General features: G+C 35.7%; 1 pseudogene; it reads left to right on the top strand.

The window, feature by feature from the left end:
• Window positions 1–322: 322 nt before the first annotated feature.
• Window positions 323–2133, top strand: LOC147357325 (NADH dehydrogenase [ubiquinone] flavoprotein 2, mitochondrial-like; annotated as a pseudogene).
• Window positions 2134–6723: the final 4590 nt, after the last annotated feature.

The raw sequence follows: 6723 nt of genomic DNA, 5'->3' as shown, positions 1-6723 counted from the left end.
GTGATTATAGAGTCAGAATTTTAAAGAGCCACTTGTAGGGCCCATCTGTTACAAATATCTTTCTTTCAGACATAGAAAGGATATCAAAGAAAACAAATGAGATAATCTGTTAATATGTTTTGCCTTAAACATGTGTTAAGTACATAAAATATATTGGTAGTTAAAGAGCTATGAATTAACTATTACTAAAACCTGAATATCCTGATTTTTTATTAAGTTTTTTATTCATGATATCATGCAATGATAATTAAAAAATTAAAGTAAAAACTACTTGGGAGGTGGGAAATTTGGTCCATCATGATCTCTATGGCTTTCTGGACCCATGGACCCACCCAGCCAGCCTTACCAGTGGAGAAGACATTTGAGGAATTTGTATGAGACAGCTGTGCAGAATGAAGCTGGAGGAGCATTAATCGTGCACAGAGATACTCCTGACAATAACCTAGATATTCCATTTGATTTCACAGTGGAAAACTCTTAAGAGGACAGAGACAATTGTTAAACAAACAAACAAAAATACGACTTCTGCTTTATTGACTATGCCAAAGCCTTTGAGTTTGTGAAACACAACAAACTGTAGAAAATTCTTAAAGAAATGGGAATACCAGGTCACCTTACCTGCCTCCTGAGAAGTCTTTATAGGACTGGGCATGGAACAGCAGACTGGTTCCAAAATTGGAAAAGAAAGATATCAGGGCTGTATATTATCACTCTACTTATTTAACTTACATACAGAGTACATCATGAGAAATGCTGGGCTGGATGAAGCACAAGCTAGAATCCAGATTGACGGGAGAAATATCAATAACTTCAAATATGCAGATGACATCACCCTTATGGCTGAATGTGAAGAAAACCGAAGAACCTCTTGATCAAAGTGAAAGAGAAGAGTGAAAAAGCTGGTTTAAAACCCAATGTTCAGAAAACAAAGATCATGGCATCTGGTCCCATCACTTCAGGGCAAATATATGGGGAAATGATGGAAACAGTGATAGACTTTCTTTTGTGGGGCTCCAAAATCACTGTGGACAGTGAATGTAGCCATGGAACAAAAAGATGCTTGCTCCTTGGAAGAAAAGTTATGACAAACCTAGACACATATTATAAGTTAGAGACATCACTCTGTCAGCAAAGGTCTGTAAAATCAAAGCTATGGTTTTTCCAGTAGTCATGTACAGATGTGAGAGCTGGACCATACATAAGGCTGAATGCTGAACAACTGATGGTTTTGAATTACAGTGCTGGAGAAGACTCTTGAGACTCCCTGGACAGCAAGATCAAACCAGTCAATCCTAAAGGAAATCAACTCTGAATATTCATTGGAAGGACTGGTGCTGAAGTTTCAAGATTTTGGACCTCTGATGCGAGGAACCAACACATTGAAAAAGACCCTGATGCTGAGAAAGATTGAGGAAAAGGGGGCAAAGAGGATGAGATAGTTGGATTGTGTCATCGACTCAATGAACATGAGTTTGAGCAAACTCAGGGAGATATTGAAGGTCAGAGAATCCTTGTGTGCTGCAGTTCATGGGGTCACAAAGATTCAGAAATGATTGAAGGACTGAACAACAACACCTAAAAGGGCATAAAGCAGATGCTATGCTTCTAATCCTGGATTTAGCTCAAAGAAAAAATGGATGGCTGCCCAACTCTGCTATGAACAAGGTTGAAGAAATTTTACAAGTACCTTCAATAAGAGTGTATGATGTACCAACCTTTTAGACAATATATATTGCAAAGCCACTTGGAAAATATATTTAAGTATGCACTACTATGCCTCACATGCACTGAAAGTCTGACAGCACACTGGAGGTCATTTAGACCCCCCCCCCCAAAAAAAAAAAAAAAAAAAAACACACTTGAAATAAAGTTTGGAGAGACAAACTTTTCACTCTTATAGAAGTGGAATGTTTAGGGGCTTGTGTAAACCCACCAATGGTTCAAATAAATGACAACTACTAGGAGGATCTGACACTTAAGGATTTTGAAGAAACTATTAATGAACTCAAGGCTGGCAGAATCCCGAAACCTGGGCCAAGGAGTGACTGCATCTCATGTAAATCAGCCACAGGTCTTACCTCTTTGACTGAACCACATAAAGGACCTGGATTTCTTGTACAACCAGGCCTTTAATTTATATTTAACTGTATAATTATTTCAACTGGAGAAATAAAGTATGAATCTCCTATCAAAAAAGGAAGAAACACTTGGCAGAATATATAATTTGCAGAAAATTGAGCCACATATAGTGAGGTTCTTAGTTCAGCATGCATAAAGAACATAATATTTTAAAATATTTTCATATTCAATCTGTCATTTAGTCTATATCACCTCAACCACTGAATTTTCATAGAAAATTATTTTCTATGTATTTTAAATCTGATTTTTTAAGTCATAAGTCATTATCTCAAAATCTAAGCTTTATTCAAAAGAATTTCCGAATTTCCCAAATCCACATTTTAATATGAAGAACCAGACCTAAGATTCTTAAACTTATAACTTTACAATTTTTAGCAAAATCATATAATTTAGCAAAACTGAAAACAGGGAGAGCCTTTCCTTTGCAGCAAGGTGGAGGACACCAGGAAGTGAGCCCAGAAAGGAAGTACAAGAGAGAAAGTACAACCAGAATTAGATTTGAAGATTCTGACTCGTGCCTTGAAATAAAAAATTTAAATAGTAGATTGAGATTCAGTAAATACCTTGAACAGAGATATTTACCCTTCACGTAATTACCTTTTTGAAAATAAAAGAAATCCCTAGATTGCTTGTAGCATCAGAAATGTATAGTGATCCTCAGGAAGAATATTCAGAAATTCTTGCATATTGTGTATAAACTCACTATACTGAGAAATAAGGGGAAAGATTGAAGCATTTATCCTGTGGCTCCTATATGAGCGTTACTAATAACTATAAAATAGTAGATCAGAAGTTTCTTTTGTGAAAGATTTCATCCTTTGTTCTTTTATTTCTGCTGTCTGTATCATCCTTTACTTTTCATGACAGATAACAATCACATGTTGACATTTGAGGAGTTTTCTCAGTTTGCTTCCTGCCAACAGTTTTTAGGGTTGAAATAAGCTCTTCACTTTGTAGTCAGTATCCAAGATGACAGTATTTCTAATACAATTCTCTTGAAATATGTTGGGTGGTATGGGGAGGGAGGAGGGAGGAGGGAGGAGGGTTCAGGATGGGGAACACATGTATACCTGTGGTGGATTCATTTTGATATTTGGCAAAACTAATACAATTATGTAAAGTTTAAAAATAAAATAAAATTAAAAAAATATATATGTTGGGTGTCTTCCAAATCATATGAGGTTTTACCTCATTTAACACAAAGGTTTATATATGTTTTCCATTCCCATTCCTATATAATGTAAATTGTATTAATAATGAGTAACAAAATCTCAGTTCATAAGTTTCAAGATATCAAAGACAGATGCGATTGACAGAAGAGAGGAAATATATCACTCAAAGATGGATAAAATGATATTTAGGTCCTTCTTTCTCACTTTGGGAAAAGGCTAGTATGCTTTCAGTTGTACAAGGTGATGTTTGCTTCAGGTAATGTGAAAATATGGTTTTCTATTTTCCTTCTTTGGAATTTAAATATGGTTACAGAAATTATGTATGGATTTCAGATTTATAAGAGTGGGTGATGGTGATGATGTTGTAATATTCCTTAGCTAAACTGAAACTACGTGTTCCAGAATTTCTTGGTAATGCTCAGACTGGGTTGGCCACAAATAAAATAACATCTCATGTGTTCTCAATTACCTTCGAAATGAACTCTGAATGATAAACCAAAAAGCCTCATCTCTCATCAATACCCTCCAGCTGTGTAAATTCAGACTCACCCAAACTACTTCCCTTTTTTGAGAGCCACCATGTTTGTTAAGGCACCTTGTCTTTACACGTGTTTTTCCTCTACCTGAAATCATCTTGATTGGCCTTTTCTTAGCTAATGCTTTGTGATATTTTAAGAATAATGTCATGAAACTTAAGTATGTGAGTTACACTCTTCTCTTTGTTTCCACATTGTTTCATATACCCTAACAAGGAATATATTTCCTGCATCTCACGTCTTTGTCTTCTTTTTTCTATTCTGATTGCTAAATGAAGGAGTAGATGGAATAATTTATATGGAATTGGTTATAAATATGAAATACTAATTAACAGGACAGCCTTGGCAACTTGGAACTTTTATGGTCAGAGACTGCTGCCTTCCTTAAAAAAGAAATTTTGCTGCCTTTCTAAACAAATATATTTTTGTGTGGATTCTCCCCAATGCTTAAAACATTGAAGACATTCAGAAAATATAAAAAAGCAGAAAACAGTTTTAATACCAACAACAAAAATGGACAGCTAGACAATAAACTTCTGAAGCACTACACAATGAAAGTAAGTAAAATGTTGTTTAGGGCTTGAAATGTAACAATTTTCTTTATTATTTGAAATACCTGGGAAAGCTGCTGATATCTGAGTTTTGGCATAATAGAAGGGTAGAGAAAGACATTAAAGACAAGGAGGAACCATGAAATGTTTTGCTGCAAATACTTAATAATCATCACATGCAATTCTCTTACTAATGTCTAGTATTAAACATTGTGATTTAGAGTTTGCTCCTAAGAACGAGTCTATGCCTAATACATAATATGGATCCTTCCCGTACAGAGCTACATATTTAAGGAGTTATGGATATAACTCCACATGAAACTTTGGTCATCAAAATGTTTTATTTTCTCAGATATGTACCACCACCACCACAAAAATTAAAACAAATGCAGCCTAATGAGGCAGTTTTCATGGAGGATTCAGAAACCTATTGTCTAATTTTCCATACCCATTAATTAGCCAGGTGAGTTATAAAAATAATGACTAAAAAAGCAATCACCTAAAATTGCATTTAGTATAAAGGATAGAATAAGTAGGAGTTTCATTTGTTCTACTTATGGCATTCCTGTACTGTCATTTTATATTCACGTGAAGACTCCATTGTTCATTGTCCAAAGTCCTCAGATCCCTGAATACTTTATCATATACTTACTGATAGATGACATTTTTAATTAATTCATTTATTTTAATTGGAAGCTAATTACTTTACAATATTTTAGTGGTTTTTGCAAACTTATGCACAAATTACACCTTCAGTATTCTTGCCTTGAGAACTACATGAACAGTATGAAAAGGCAAAAAGATATGACACTGACAAATGAAGTCACCAGGTCACTAGGTGTCCAGCATTACTGGATATCAGTGGAGAAATAACTCCAGAAAGAATGGAGAAGAAAAGGAGTAGCCCTCATAGTCAACAAAAGAGTCCAAAGTGCAATATTTGGGTACAATCTTAAAAATGAAAGAATGATCTTTGTTTGTTTCTAAGGCAAGCCATTCAATGTCACAGTAATCCAAGTCTATGCAACAACCAGTGATATTGAAAAAGCTGACACTGAACGGTTCTATGAAGACCTAAAAGACCTTCTAGAACTAACACCCCCAAAAGATGTACTTTTCATCATAGGGGACTGAAATGCAAAAGTAGGAAGTCAAGAGATACTGGAGTAACAGGCAAGTTTGGCCTTAGAGTACAAAATGAAGCAAGGCAAAGGCTAGGAGAGTTTTGCCAACAGAGTGCACTGGTCAAAGCAAATTCCCTCTTCCAACAACACAAGAGAAGACTCTACACATGGACATCACCAGATGGTCAATACCGAAAACAGATGGATTATATTTTTTGCAGCCAAAGATGGAGAAGCTCTCTACAGTCAGCAAAAATAAGATTAAGAGCTGACTGTGGCTCAGACCATGAACTCCTTATTGCCAAATTCAGATTTATATTGAAGAAAGTAGGGAAAACCACTAGACCATTCAGGCATAACCTAATCAACTCCCTCACGATTATACAGTAGAAGTGACAAACAGATTCAAGGGGTTAGATCTGACAGACAGAGAACTTGAAGGACAATGGACAGAGGTTAAAGACGTTGTACAGGAGGCAGTAATCAAGACCATCCCCAAGAAAACCAAATGCAAAAAGGCAAAATGGATGTTTGAGGAAACCTTACAAATAGCTGAGAAAATAAGAGAAGCTCAAGGCAAAGGAGGAAAGGAAAGATATACCCATTTGAATGCAGAGTTCCAAAGACTAGCTAGGAGAGATAAGAAAGCCTTCCTAAATGATAAATGCAAAGAAAGAGAGGAAAACAATAGAATGGGAAAGACTAGAGATCTCTTCAAGAAAATTAGAGATACCAAGGGAACATTTCATACAATAATGGGCACAATATAGGACAGAAATGGTATAGACCTAACAGAAGCAGAAGATATTAAGAAGAGGTGGCAAGAATACACAGAAGAACTATACAAAAAAGATCTTGATGACTCAGATAATCACCATGGTGTGATCAGTCACCTAGAGCCAGGCATCCTGAAATGCAAATTAAAGTGGGACTTAGGAAGCATCCCTATTGAACAAAGCTAATAGAGATAATGGAATTCCAATTTAGCTCTTTCAAATCCTAAAAGATGGTGCTTTAAAGTGCTGCACTCAATATGCCAGCAAATTTGGAAAACTCAGCAGTGGCCACAAGACTGGAATAGGACAATTTTCTTTCCAGACCCAGCAAAGGCAATGCCAAAGAATGTTGAAACTAACACATAATTTTACTCATCTCACACACTAGCAAAGTAATGCTCAAAATTATGCACTGAGGCTTCAAC

This window comes from Bos grunniens, chromosome 15, assembly GCF_055505025.1.
Source record: "Bos grunniens cultivar Pamir isolate PY7600 chromosome 15, Bosgru_T2T1.0, whole genome shotgun sequence".
Taxonomy (NCBI): domain Eukaryota; kingdom Metazoa; phylum Chordata; class Mammalia; order Artiodactyla; family Bovidae; genus Bos; species Bos grunniens.
The sequence above is the reverse complement of the archived record's forward strand: the minus strand, read 5'-3'. Positions and strand labels throughout refer to the sequence as shown.